The sequence below is a fragment of the Myxine glutinosa genome, chromosome 6 (assembly GCF_964187855.1).
Source record: "Myxine glutinosa chromosome 6, kmMyxGlut1.1, whole genome shotgun sequence".
Classification (NCBI taxonomy): domain Eukaryota; kingdom Metazoa; phylum Chordata; class Myxini; order Myxiniformes; family Myxinidae; genus Myxine; species Myxine glutinosa.
In genome coordinates this window covers 20371405-20386925 of record NC_136266.1, presented here as the reverse complement: position 1 = coordinate 20386925, position 15521 = coordinate 20371405, and the positions used below count along the sequence as shown (strand labels likewise).

At 46.6% G+C, this 15521-nt stretch overlaps 1 long non-coding RNA gene across 1 annotated transcript; it reads left to right on the top strand.

Annotated features, from left to right (window-relative positions):
* Positions 1-390: 390 nt before the first annotated feature.
* Positions 391-15275, top strand: LOC137429641 (uncharacterized). Its single transcript, XR_013623699.1, has 4 exons — positions 391-520; positions 672-730; positions 2013-2189; positions 15201-15275. It is a non-coding gene; the product is annotated as an uncharacterized LOC137429641 (long non-coding RNA).
* The last annotated feature ends 246 nt before the right edge of the window (positions 15276-15521 follow it).

Sequence of the window (15521 nt, the reverse complement as noted above, 5' to 3'; positions counted from 1 at the left end):
TGAAACTTACATGGTATCTCACCTGACTTATGTTGATGTGCTTGTTTACATTTATGCTTCAGACCTCTGGCTACGGCTTCCCCTTCGCTCCCACCTCTTGTTCATATGTGTGTTGTACCGTCCACCAAACAGTGATGACTCCATCTACAGTCCACAGACCTCTGTCTGTATGTCCATCCTTCTGTCCAACCTTTTTGATTTCAGGACCATATCTCCTTAAGCAGTTGAGGCAGGTTGATGGATCATATGTGGTGTATTGTCTGACATATGTGGATGTGCTCTCTCGAGGTATTGTGTTGATGAATGTGTAGATGTGACTTTTACGTGTTACGCCCATTCCTCACCTGACAAGAAACATGTCCAACGCCCCAATTTGCCCCATTACATGAAATTACCTCCTGCTTTTGCTGCTACGTGAATGGGATCCACAACTGGTTTGGTTATGTCGACCTTTTTGAAGCATTTATGCATCAGATACAGGGGCATGATGCTTCACCCTGAATATGGCACCTCCACAGGGGTATGCTGATACTAATCATTATTTAATTTACTGGTTAACATACCATTAACCTCAGTTTTTCTATATATACTATCAGGGATGTACTCATTAAAAATTTTTTAGAATTGATGCTGTGTAGCAGGTACTTGTTAAAATTGTTTTGTGTTCCCAGGTGAAGGCCTACGATTTGGGTGATTTACCAGATTATCACTCCTAATGCATGGAAACAAGGTATAGGTGTGCCTCGTATTGTGAATTGATCCCCGGTGGATTAAAACCTATGTTGTCATGCGATTCCAGCAATGGGCGCTGTATGTAAGCGGGAAGTTGTTTTTGTCGATGTAGATGCTGAAAATCCCATGATACATTTAGTGTAGTAATCCCGATAAGGTGTGTTCACAGAGAAGGTTTCATCCGACGTAAATCTGAACATTCAAGAGATGTGATGTATGTGACCACAAGTTAGTACGTTGAAGTTTCCGAATTGTTAATCCATCCATGCCGATGGATTAGTAGTACGGATTAAAAGCCATGTGGAGTGTGTAACTGACTATCCGTGCGAATCCACTGCGGCAATCCTTACCACATCAGCAATCACGTGATATAGCACCACGCCCTCTTGCGATGCTGACAACTTCATCACCCGCCGTCTGGTCCACATCAAATATTTTGAGATGAATTTCAAAACTTCAATACGGGACAACATTATCAGGTATTGTACGGACTATAGTTAATACGGATTAGGTGTGAGCACCACTTAAGCCACACAAACCTTGGAAAGAGCAGGTGTGATACATAAGCGCACTCAATCCCACTTTTCCACATTTTCCATTTTCCCACATTTCAATCCCACTCCTCCGTCCAGGTCTTTAAAACAGCTGTTCATCACCATCTCTTATCTTCCCCCATCCAAAACCTTGATCTTTTCTACCCCCGTTAATTCACCCCAGATCCACTTTTTTGAAATTTCGACTTCTTTCCTGGAAGTTCGAGCAGTGTCCATGTGTTTTATACTTCTCCCACCCCCCCCCCCCACCCCCTTCCCATTCCCCTCTCCCCCCAAGCCCTCTCCCTCCCACAGATCTCCCGATGTCGATGCTCTCAAATGTTGTACTTATGTGCTTCCCTCTCTCTCCCCATCTTGTCTCCCGCTCCCTTTATCTTATGTTTTATGTCAGTTTGTCTTTTTGTGATTAACATTAGTTCTTACACGAGCCTCGATCTTGTATACAACAAAAAAAAGCCTATTTAATTGATCACACATTAAGGTTTGAAATCATTATTCAAATTAATTAGATGGATTATATAAACAAAACAGCTTGTGGCCATACAATAGATCTCTAAAATGCTGAGAGTTAGTATATAATTTTATCGGTGTAAATTTTATAACTCGTGTAAAGAACAAAAGACATGCTTAATCTAATGTTAGAATCCATATTGCTAATTTATGTTGTAGTGAATCACCCTCGAGGAGTGTGTGCTACATCAGATGGAGAACCACGTGTGCGTGCAGGCTTGCGCAGTCTGGGTGGTGCGTCACGGATTCCTTTTGGAACAACATGGCCATTCAGGCAAGAGGAGGAGGTGAGGCATCGAGGACACGCCTTCTCCTTACTGTTATTCGTCTCTTCTGTCTTCGCTATCACATCAACATATCTTATACCACTCGGAGTCCCACAGGATGACACAGGTCTGTTTGATCTTGAGCTACCTACACTGAATTTGATTTCCGACCTGACTATAAATTGTTGGGCTTGGCACACTGTCTAGTTGGTAGACCATAAATATCCCAGTCTTTCGTGAAGAGTAGGTGAATTATCTTACAAATCTTACTAAACAAATTACAAATTCCTGCCCGAACTTCTGCTGGCAAGGCAAAGGCAAACCCTCGAGTGTAATCCTTTTCGAGAGACTGCTTTAAGCCATCCTGAAACCGCCTCAGCCTGAACACCAGTTTAGACAACAAATCTTAAGGCTCCAGTATATTTCCAAGAAAAGTCGTAAATAATTTTTTTTTAAACTGAAACAATCAGATTGAACTTAAAAAAAAACAAAAAAACCAGCAGTCATCAAGAGAAGGTCGTGATCTTGACAGCAGTGCTTGATGATCTCTCGCAGGTTCTTGGTGTGACCTCATCTCAGCAGTGTATATTTATGTGTGCCACCAGGTGGCGCTGCAATCTATACAATCACTAATACTATGTCACACTTCGATTCAATCTAAAAAAAATATTCCATGAGCGACTTGAATTCAGAACAACCTTTCATTTTGATAAATCTAATCCTTTACTTGAAATTTGATCAAAATGGTAAAATGCCACAATGCTAGATTCCAGTATTGAAAGATGTATCGGAGTAAAATTTTATCATTTACTCGTCTTATTTCTGAAGAATGCTGCAGAAAATGCAAATTTTATCGATTTACTTTTTCACATGTAGAAAGTGAATAAATGTACTGTCATCGCTTAATTTCTTAACAAGATCTAGGCCTTATGTATGGAATATATATATATATATATATATATACTAGCAGAAGCACCCGGCATTGCCGGGTGGGGGAGGAGGAGGGGAGGGTTAAGAGGAGGGGAGGGTTAAGAGGAGGGGAGGGGAACGGGGGGAGGGGGAAGGGGGGGAGGAGGAGGGGAGGGGGAGGAGGAGGGGAGGGGGAAGAGGAGGGGAGGGGAACAGGGGGGAAGGGGAGGGGGAGGGGGAAGGGGGGGAGGGGGGAGGGGAAGGGGGGAGGGGAGGGTGTGGGGGTGCCCGGGGAAAGAAGGGCCCCTCCCCCCTCCCCCTTCCCCTCCCCCCCTTCACCCCTCCCCCCATTCCCCTCCCCTCCTCTTCCCCCTCCCCTCCTCCTCCCCCTTAACCCCAGGGGGATTGACTCAGCCTGTCATCCTACCGCAGTCGGCAAATTGAGTACCAGTTCACTGGTAATTCCCTGTGTGCCGCAAGAGGCGCCTAACAGGGTTGGCGGCACGAACCCGGAAGTCGGAACTCATTGTCGTCAAATAAATGTAGCATGTATGTTTCACTCTCTGTCGCATGCCGTTGGTCCCATGTCAATCGGATGAAGTTGAAAAATTAACATTACGAAGTTTCTCGGGGAGGTACTGATTCCGAATAATGAAGTTGAAAAATTAACGTTCCGAAATACGCTAATTACGCTAACAGAAGCGCTGGCGCTGCGAAGCGCTAGAGGGAGCGCTGCGCTCCCTCCCTTCGATTCCCTCCCTCTTCTGCTAGCGTTTCTGCGCTAATACCATAACTTTAAAACCCGAAGTTTTTTAATATTTAAGGTGTGCTGTAGTTGCTCTGAGACGTACTGATTCCGAATATGCCTTTGATTTTTCTCTGCGATGAGTAGTTCTCGAGTTATAAGAGGACAAACAAACATACTTTACTGCTTTATATATGTGTCAGAATTTTGAACGAGCTACAAATCCCAAAAAACACACATTGATTGCTTTAAACCTATATAACTTTGTCCCAAATGTTCTGAATTAGTACATTTAGGTGTCATCTTGTAGAACACAATCACAGCTTTCAGAAAATGTATAGTTTTATATACTTTTTATCAATTATCTACATGTTATAAGCCTCTGAACCTCAAAAAATGGTGAAAAAGGGCATTTTTTTTAGTATTTCGTTACCCTTCAAAGCCATGCATTCATTATAAAAGCCTTTTTCAGATACTTTTCACAGCTGGAATAAAAGTAGATCTATATAACTACTCTACTGAATGTGTTTTTGTGTTACTCATGTCAGTTCCTGAGTCACAGCTCCTCCTCATATAGGATGAAGCAGATGAACCGTAATGTAAGAGATTTTTTTTTTTTTTTTTTTTTTTTTTTTTTGTATACAAGATCGAGGCTCGTGAAAGAGCGAACATTAATCACACAGAAAGACAAACCGACACATAAAACATATAACATCGGGAGCGGTAGACAAGATGGGGAGAGAGGGGGAAGGACACAAACACAACATTTGAGAGCAGGGACCGAGAGACATGGAGACATCGAGAGATCTGAGAGAGGGCGAGGGCTTTGGGGGGGGGGGGGGGCATGGGAAGGGGGCGGTGGGAGAGGTATAAAACATATGGACACTGCCAGGACTTCCAGGAAAGAAGTTGGAATTTCAAACAAGGTGGATCTGGGGTGAATTAGCGGGGGTAGAAAAGATCAAGGTTTTGGATGGGGGAAGATAAGAGATGGTGGTGAACAGCTGTTTTAAAGACCTGGAGGGAGGAGTGGGAATGAAGGGAGTGAGGGAGTTTGTTCCAGAGGCGGGAGAATAGAGGAATGAAAGAGTGAAGGTGAGCAAAGAGCCGAGATTTCGGCAGTTTAACCATCAGAGGGTTGCTGGCAGATTTGTGCGACCTGTAGGAATATTTGGGGGACAGAGCACAGAGAGAGCTGGGGGTGCAAGGCCGGAGAGGAGTCGGTAGAAGACAGAAAGACCACCTACCTGCCTGCGGTGAGTGAGTGAAAGGCCCTCAGAGATAGCTTCATCGCGGGAGATTCCAATAATTCTGAAAGCTTTGGTTTCAACAGCGTGAAGCCGAGCTAGGTGTGAGGCAGGAGCACCGGCCCATAGGGGAGAACAGTATTCCATTGAGCTGCGGATGAAAGCCTTGTATGTGGTGAGGAGCTCAGGTGTGCCGAGGAAGGACTTCGCACGACGGAGGATGCCCAGTCGGCGACTGGCTTTGGAGGCCAGCTTGGAAATGTGGTTTTCCCAAGAAAGATCATGGCAGATAGTGAGACCCAAAATCTTGAGCGACAGAACTTCTTGGAGAGGATTGTTGAGAAAGTAGATGGGAGGGTTGGCCAGTTGATCTTTTCGGAGAGACATAGTAAGAGTGTGAGATTTGTCAGGATTGAAAGACATGTTCCACTTGTTTGACCAGTCTGTGATTTTGTCCAGGTCTTCAGAGAGTGAGGAGGCAGCAGACTGCCGATCTGAGGGAAGAGGAATGGAGCGGCAGAGAGTGGAGTCATCAGCAAAGAGATAGAGAGGATTTTCGAGAGAGTCAGAGAGATCATTGATGAAGACCAGAAAAAGCACGGAGCCCAGAACACTGCCTTGGGGAACTCCAGCCTGAACAGGAAGAGGAGATGAGAGAAACCCATTCAGGGCCACACGTTGACGACGACTAGAGAGGAAGTCCGCCAGCCATGTGTGGAGATTTCCATGGATACCAAAGGAGGAGAGTTTGGTGAGCAGAGCGGGGTGCCAGACCGTGTCGAAGGCACGTGATATGTCGAGGGAGACAGCTCTAATTTCCTGTTTGGCATTGAGGACCTCCATCCATTGTTGAGACAGCAGAAGCAGCATGTCCAGAGTAGAGTGACCTGGTCTGAAACCAAATTGATGATCAGAGATCAAGCCATTGGAGAAGAGGAAAGATTTCATATCCGAAGCAATGATGGATTCCATGACTTTGCTGATAATTGGGAGAAGGCTGATTGGTCTGTAGTTGCTAGGATCTGTTTTTGCACCTTTTTTGTGCAAAGCGGTGATGTTGGCTGATTTCCAAGCAGATGGCAGTTGACCTTGAGCAAAAGAGAGGGTGAAGAGAACAGAGAGAGGGTGAGATAGAGCAGCAGAGCAGGATTTTAGGACCCGTGGGCTGATGCCGTCGGGTCCAGTTGCAGAATCAGAGTCGAGGGTTGACAGAAACTTTTCCACCTTGTCAGGAGGAAAGGACACGGAGTCCAGGAGCAGCAGGGTACGACTGGGTATGGTGGGTACAGAGAGGGATGGGTTTGGGACACAAGATTTAGAGGCAAACACAGAGTTGAGGCATTCAGCTTTTTCACGTGCGGAGTCAGCTGTGTAGCCGTTTGAGGTAAGGGAGGGGATGGAGGGGGAACAAACACCAGAAACGGATTTGACCAGACGCCACCAGGATTTGGAAGAGGGAGACAGATAAGAGAGTTCGGTCTTGAGAACGGAGAGATATTGTTTCCTGGCTCTCCTGAGGGTGGACACACACTTGTTTCGGGCTTTGTGAAAGGAAATGAGATTTCCTTCCGTTGGATTTGCTTTCCAGGAGACGAAGGCAAGTTGTTTCTGGGCAACAGCCTCACCACAAGATTCCGTGTACCATGGACGGGAGGAAGGGTATGACAACTGAAGACGAGATGGGATAAATCTGTGCATGAGAGAGAGCAATTTACTTTGGAAGAATTCCCAGGATGAGTTGATGTCAGAGGTGGTAGAGATGGGAGACCAGTCCAGATGATTGATGGCTGCTTGAAGACCGTGCCAGTTGGCCTGAGTGAAATGCCAGACTCGTCGACGCTGAGCAGGCTCCCTGAGGATGGTCAGAGAGATGTCCACTTTAACAAGGACATGATCAGATGATCCGATCGGAGCAGAAGAAGAGCAGCAGACATTTTCAGGGAAGTTAGTCATAACCAAGTCCAGAAGAGAAGATGTTCCGTTGACTGAGATCCGGGTCGGGAAATTGACAGATTGTGTCAGTCCCAGTGAGTCGCAGAAGTCCTTTGCTGAAGAGCCATGGCTGGTGAGAGAGGTACCCACACCCAGCCAACTGGCATGGTGACAATTGAAATCACCACATATGAGGAAGAGAGAGTTGGGATGAGTAGATAGAAGTTGGTCCATATCATCAGACAGCGAGATGTAGATGGAGTCATCACTGTTTGGTGGACGGTACAACACACATATGAACAAGAGGTGGGAGCGAAGGGGAAGCCGTAGCCAGAGGTATTCCTGGGGGTGAGGTGGAGAGAGTGCAGTGCAGGGCGAGTGAGGAAGAGAGTTTTTGATAAAGATAGCAACCCCGCCTCCAGGACGAGGCTCAGGTCTATCATACCGGAGGAGGGAGTAGCCCGGGAGAGATACTATGGAATCAGAGACATCATAAAGGAGGAAAGTTTCTGTTAAGCAGATCACGTCTGGTTTGACAGAAGCAACCTGTATGGAGAGATCAGTTAAGTTTGAATGAAGGCCCCGGATGTTTGAGGTCCATACCGTTAATGAAGAGGAAGGGGGAGCATCAGATACAGAACAGGGGGGAGGAGGGGTAGGGTAAGATGTGGAAGAGGTGGAAGAGATAGGGAGAGCTGTTGAAGGTGTGTCAGAGATTTCAGAATAGCTCGGAGAAAGGGAAGGATGGGGCGGACAAAAGGTTTGATGGTGATTGGGTGAGCCACAATGAGGTGTTATTTGAGGAGGGGGAAGAGCGAGGCAGAAGGTTGGGGGAGATGGAGGTGAGAGTTTGAAGGGGGAAGAAGCGGGGAGGATGCTTTGAGGAGGGGGAGTGAGAGGGGGGAAATTGAGAAGCAATGAGGGTGGGGAGATTTTAAGGGGAGGGGTGAGGGGGGAGTTTGGGAGGGAAGGGACAAGGGGAGGGATTTGAAAGGGATGGGATATGGGGGAGATTTGGAGGGGAGGGTGAGGCAGGAGTCTAGGAGGGGAGGGGCGAGTGGGCGTCTTGGCGGGGAGGGGTGAGGGGGTAGTTTAGGAGGGAGGGGGCAAGGGGGGAGATTTGAAAGGGATGGGTGATGGGGAAGATTTGGAGGGGAGGGGTGATGGGGAAGATTTGGAGGGGAGGGGTTATGGGGAAGATTTGGAGGGGAGGGGTGAGATTGGATTTTTGAAAGTGTACGATTTATGGGAAACGAACATTTATTGCAAAATGAGTTTCTTGTGACGAAAGCCCTGTTTTATTTATATAAGAGAGATATTTATATAAGCCCTGTTTTACACATATCAGGGTGTTCCATAGTTCTTCTTTAGGGCGCAACAAACAGCACTTATACATATGTATTAACTCTGTAAAAATCATTGACCTCCTTTGTTTCTCTGAGACACAACAAGCTTGAGTGTGAATTTAGAAACCATAACGGTCTCTTACGTTACGCACGTCATGCTCCCTGTAAGCCAGGTAAGTGCATATCGAAGTGAAATATACCATCAGACCATCACATTAGCTTGAATTCTATGCCATTTCAAAAGATCGTGACGCTCCTGGTGCGTTAAGTACGCAAAACTAGCCGAAACAGCATCTTCGGGAAGAAGAGGAAGGAATTCATATATCTTATTTTGGTCTCTTACGTTATGCTAACAAGGAAGGGAAACTTTGACCATGAATAAAAACGGAACCTCTGGGCCGATCGGTGTCAGTTTGGCTGCGTTTGATAGCCCAGGCTTAGGGCTTTAAGGATATCAAGGTGATTTTTAGCTATTCCCCCCCAAAAAATTTTGACCCCTGGGAGGCCCAAATGTACCTCGTTCAAAATTCTGACCCATATATAGAAGTTGGTACGATTCGGCCAAGGAATCCCAGAGATAATTGCAATTAAGTGAGCCGTGACGTCACGGAACGCGCCGCCAGTAATATATTATAATTTATGGTAATCTATGCAGCACGACATGGTCATCACGGAAAACAAGGCGCCTTTGCCGGCGCAAAACGGCTCTCCCAGGGTCAAAATCGGTATCGTTGTGAGCGCACGGTTCAGCCCTTCAAGAGAAAGTTTATTTTGTAAAAATCGATCCACGCGTTAAAAAGATATGACTGGTTTTGTTCGCCGGCACGTCGGCGCTCGAATCGGCTCGCGATAAAATCCAACACGTCCTTTGTCGGGGTCGTCTGAACCAACCACGGGGCCTAGAAGTCTGGGACCGGTCTCAAAAGTTAGGTCTCGATCATATCTCGTAATGCTGGAAGCTGCACGTCTCTGTGATAATCTTGTGGACCATGACAAGAGATCGTGCGAGTCGCTCGCAACGGCTTCAAGCACTTCCACATTCGACCATTTCATGAACGCCATACGCCCCGCCCATCAAAGCGCGTACGTATTAAACGAACATACAGTGGCCCATGTGTCGTCATTTGCGCATGCGCCAAAGTCTTTGCAGGAACATGAAGCATCGGAACAGCGCATTTGCGCATGCGCAAGAGTGAGAACCGCCTGTGCACCATTATGCTAACAGAAGCGCTGGCGCTGCGAATCGCTAGAGGGAGCGCTGCGCTCCCTCCCTTCGATTCCCTCCCTCTTCTGCTAGCGCTTCTGCGCTAATACGCTAATTTTAAAACCCGAAGTTTTCTTTTTTAATTTAAGGTGTGCTGTCGTTGCTCTGAGACGTACTGATTCCGAATATGCCTTTGGTTTTTCTCTGCGATGAGTAGTTCTCGAGTTAAAAGAGGACAAACAAACAAACATACTTTACTGCTTTATATAGATATATATATATATAGATATATATATATATATAGATATATATATATATATATATATATATATATATATATATATATATATATATATATATATATATATATATATATATATATATATATATATATATATATACACATATATACATATACATACATACATACATATATATATATATATATATATATATATATATATATATATATATATATATATATACAGTGGTACCTCGGCTTACGAGTTTAATCCGTTCCGTGACGGAGCTCGTAAGCCAAATCGCTCGTAAGTCAAAGCAAATTTTCCCATTCAAATGCATTGAAATGCTATTAATCCGTTCCAGCCTCAAAAAAAAAACACCAATTTTTTTTGTTAGGTGCTTTTAAATAACAAAAATGTACTTTATAAATAACAAATAATGTATAAACAAGCACGACCTCGTATATACTGTACATAATACAAGAGAATGTAAAGAAATAAACTGGACCTCTATCCATGAAGATATGGAGAAGTTGTTGTTTGTGTGGTTGAAGGAGAAGCAGCTCGCAGGAGATACCGTGACCGAGAGCATCATGTGTTTGAAAAGATTGAAACTCGGATATCGAGCACGGACCACGAGGTGTTTTTTCTTTTTTCTTAATCTCGGTTTCAGTGAACTTTTGCTCTGTGCTCACGTGTACTGTACCTGTACCTGTAATGGTACGTCAGAGGATGGCACCTGTTGTCATCATATTAAGTGCAAGATGTTCTGCATCGTAAGTTGGTACACCGTGGTCTTTCGGCGGTGTTTAAGCCGGCCGTCTTGGCTTCTGTCACCATTGGCATTGAGTCTTTCGATGTAGGTAGGTCGTTGTGTGCCGGTGCCTTGGCCGAATTCCTTCATTGCTGCATTGTTAGCTCACCTGGTTTTTTATACCACATCTTTGGTTATCGGACCAGCGAATGACGTCATCTCCAAAGTATGGCTTATTCTCACTTGTCTTGGACGATCTTCTACTTCTAGCCTTCCACCGTGCATTTGGTGTCCACTGTACTTACTGTACAGTGCCTGGTAAAATTGATGTAATGGGTTTTTGACCGTCAACGCCATGAACCGTCATGAACCGTCAACGCCATGAACCGCTAACACTCAAAAGCCCATTTATCGCGCCTTATAAAGCAAAACGCAAACCGAAAGCCATGCCTCTCAAGCGAGGCGTGCTTCCGTGGTCACGTGATCCACAGGTGTAGCTCATTATACCCGCACGCGCGACACGCTTTGGCGGTCACGTGACCAGCCACTCTGGAGGCGGGGATCCCCGCCGATGACGTCACCGGCTGGAGCAAGGAGATTCCTCGCTAATGTATTTCGACGATTGCGTGTTTTATATCCAAGCAGAGATGCTTTCACGGCAAGATAACCACGTGACCGGAACCGGAAGCCACAACCGGAAAATTCAAAAAAATAAATTTTTTGAGCTCGTACATCGGATCTCGGCTCGTATCCCAAAGCAACAAACCGCCCGAGCGACGGCTCGTATCCCGAAAAACTCGTACGTTGGGGCACTCGTAAGCCGAGGTACCACTGTATATATATATATATATATATATATATATATATATATATATATATATATATATATACACAAAGAATTAAGTTAAGCACCCCTACACAAAGAATTAAGTTAAGCACCCCCTAATATATATTCTTTGTGTAGTGCGGCACCCTCCAATAGCCAATCTGGATGAATTGGAACGTGCATTACATCGGGAATGGAACAACCTGCCACAGCAACGCATACGACGGCTTACAGGGTCTATGAGACGTAGGGTTGAGTCAGTGATCCGATCACGTGGGTCCTACACACGTTATTGACGCAAAGATCGCTAGAGGTCTTCTCAGAACAATGACTGTACGTTAGAAAACATAAACGTCATCCACACTGTCCGTGATGGACCTATAGCTCCATACTTAAATTGAGGTGAAAATATGCCTAAAATTCCCAAAAAATTTCACCTTAAATTATTCAGAATAAAATATTGAAAACGGCATGATTGTTATGTTTTTATGTGACCATAATATCACTTCTCCAGAAAATATAGCAATATCATGGGTATATTACACTGTTTTGACGACAACAAACTTGTAATGTGCGAGGTTGTAAAAAAACGGGGGGGGTGCTTAACTTAATTATTTGTGTATATATATACATACATACATACATACATATATTCAGGGTCTTTTGGGTCATCTGGGCCTTTAAGGGTATCTTGGGTCTTTGGGATGTTTTGGGTCTTCGGGGTCTTTTGGATCTTCGGTGTCTTCAGCGGCTTTTGGGTTTTAAGGGTATTTTGGTTCCTCTGGGTTATTCCGTTATTCCCCTCATAGTCGAGGGCCATTGTGTGCGGGCTTTGGTGGATACAGGGTCTACGGATAGTTTTATCGATCAGCGACTAGTGCACAGGCATGGTTGGCAGGTCTTGGGGACTACGAGACGGATCTTCATTGCTTCCCAGGGCCTTCGGCTCAACACGAAGGGGGAATGTCGATTGAAACTCGTGATAAAGGGACGGGTTTTCCCAGATGTACACCTCATGGTTTTACCTGCTTTATGTGCTGACATTCTGTTAGGACACGATTTCCTTAAGCGACATGGACGACTGGAAATGGAGTTTGGTGGGCCAGACACGCTCGCTGTTGGTGGGACTGACACGCTTGCTGTGTGTGCCCTAGCGAAAATGGAAATTCAGCCACTTTCGCTGTTCCCCAATTTAACCTCCGACTGTACACCTGTAGCGGTAAAATCACGGCGCTACTCTCGAGCAGACATGCAATTCATTGCGGGAGAGACGGCTCAGCTCTTGAAAGACGGCATCATAGAACCCAGCCGGTCGCCGTGGCGGGCTCAGGTCTTAGTGGTGCGGAGCGAAGCACACCGCAGATGCATGGTAATCGACTATTCCCAAACGATTAACCGTTTTACACAGCTGGATGCCTACCCCCTTCCGGGGATGGACGCGCTGGTGCGACAGGTGGCCCAATACTCGGTCTACAGCACTCTCGATCTCCGTAGTGTGTATCATCAGATCCCTATCTCGAGGGCAGATCGTATCTATACCGCTTTTGAGTCGGGGCAACGGTTGTACCAGTTTACTCGATTGCCTTTTGGGGTAACGAACGGGGTCTCCTGTTTCCAGAGGGCCATGGATGACCTCATTGCAAGGGAGAACTTGACCGATGTTTTCGTCTATTTAGACAATCTTACGGTTTGTGGGTATGACCAAGGGCACCACGATACTAATCTGAAGCACTTCCTCGAGGTCGCGCAGAGGTATCGCTTAACCATGAACGAGGCTAAGTGTCAATACTCCCTACGCAAGATAAATCTTCTGGGGTACACCGTGACCCATGGCTCTGTCGCCCCGGATAAGGAGCGTCTGCGACCTCTGCTCGACATGGCCCCTCCCAGCGATCGGGCGTCCCTGAAGCGCGCTCTCGGGCTATTCGCCCATTACTTTAAGTGGGTCCAAAATTTATCCGCGAAATTTCGCCCCCTTGTGACCTGCGACACATTCCCTTTGTGTCCGTCTGCGTTAGCGGCCTTTGGAGGCCTAAAGGCTGACATCGCCAGTGCCGCTGTGGCAACGATCGACGAGAGCGGATCTTTCGTCCTAGAAAGTGATGCCTCGGATCATGCCATAGCGGCGACCCTCTCCCAAGGAGGGCGCCCGATGGCTTTCTTTTCATGGACTCTTACCTCCGCTGAGCGGCGACATTCGTCTGTCGAAAAGGAAGTGTACGCGATCGTCGAGTCGATTCGGCGGTGGCGCCCGTACTTACTCGGGCGGTGCTTCCAAATCATCACGGACCAACAAAGTGTTGCATTCATGTACGACACCTTACACGCCCAGCGCATTAAGAATGAGAAAATCACTCGCTAGCGTATAGAGCTTGCCGACTTCTGCTACACTATCAAATACCGCCCGGGGAAGGATAACCAGGTCGCCGACGCCTTATCGAGGCCGGTTACGTGCGCGGGTATCATCACTCTGGAGGGCCTACGCATTTTGCACGCAACTGCTGGGCATCCGGGCGTGACGCATTTCGCTCATTTTGTGCGTAGTGGTAATCTGCCGTACTCGATTGACGATATCCGCCGTATCTGTCGCGACTGCGCTATATGCGCAGAAATCAAACCACGTTTCTATAACCCTCCCATGGGGACACTGGTTAGGGCTACGAGGCCGTGGGAAAGATTGGTGATGGATTTCAAGGGCCCGTTGCCGGTGTCGAGTAACTCTCGCTATCTGCTCACTATCGTCGACGAGTACTCGCGATTTCCTTTTGCTTATACGTGCGTGGATATGACGGCTGCCACGGTAATGCGATGCCTGCAAAATTTGTTCTCTATGTTTGGGTACCCGGCCTACGTGCATACGGATCGGGGTGTGGTCTTTTTGTCTCAGGAAGTGCGAGGCTACTTGCTCCAAAATAACGTCGCTTCTAGTTACACCACGCCGTACAGACCCCAAGCGAATGGGCAGATCGAACGCTTCAACAGGATTATATGGAGGGCCGTCGTGCTCAATCTCCGGACCCTCGGCTGGGGCCTCGATAAATGGGCTTGGTCGCTACCTGCGGCGCTGAACTCGATTAGGGCTCTCCTATGTACGGCCACCAACCAGACTCCCCACGAGCGACTTTTCCACCACCCGAGAAGCTCGGGGTGTATCCGGTCTTTACCCAGTTGGCTCGCTGAGCCCGGGCCGGCCTATCTCAAATGGGCGGTCCGCACGAGCAAGTACGACCCCTTAGTGGACAAAGTGCAAGTGCTCCAGGCTAATCCCGAGCATGCACGTGTGATGACGGCAGATGGGCGTGAGTCCACTGTCTCCGTACGCCATCTTGCCCCATGCGGGGTCACCGACCCTTATAAGGAATCGGACGGGCCAATCTATGAGACTATGGACTCTTCCGACACTTCCGTCACTGAACGTCTGCCGACCCTCCCTTCGCCACAACCGCCCTTGCCTGACGGCTTGGCGGTACCCCCTTCGTCACCTGACTCCGGCAGCTACTCCGACGCCGGGGTCCCTGGGTTACGTGGTGCCGTACCTGGGGAATTTCGGACACGTGCTGGCAGGGAAATTCGCCGCCCGGACCGGTACGGTTGGGCCGACTGATACCATATTCCGCAACCTGTTAATGCTGACGCCTCGCTCGCTTCTAGCCGCACGGCAGTGTAATTCTAACGGTGGGGAGAATGTAGTGAAATCATATTATGCTGAACCCAGGTGATGCTCGCTGCTCGCTGACACCGCTAGGGGGGCGCGGCTATAAGACCCGAACGGCCGCTGCTCTAGGCGTCTTCTCCTGTGACATGTTACATTGACTAGTAGACTCGTTAACGGTACGTACCGCATATCATATTACGCTTGCTTTCATTGAATGATATTGTGGATTGACCTATGTGAAACCAAACCTTATTTCTATTGCATCCCTGTATTTGCAGAATGATGTCAAAGGTCTTAATGGAATTAAACCAACAGATGGACTAAAGTTGTGACTTGAATTGATTTCCACAACATATATATATATATATATATATATATATATATATATATATATATATATATATATATATATATATATATATACATATATATATGTATGTATATATATATATATATAAATATACACGTATATATATTATTACATATACATATACATATACCCGCTATTCGCGGGTGATAAAATGCGACCAGTTTCTCTATTCGAGGAAGTGTCCCACGAATTCGTGTTTTTTTTTTTCTATTCGCGGCGGTGTTGCGCG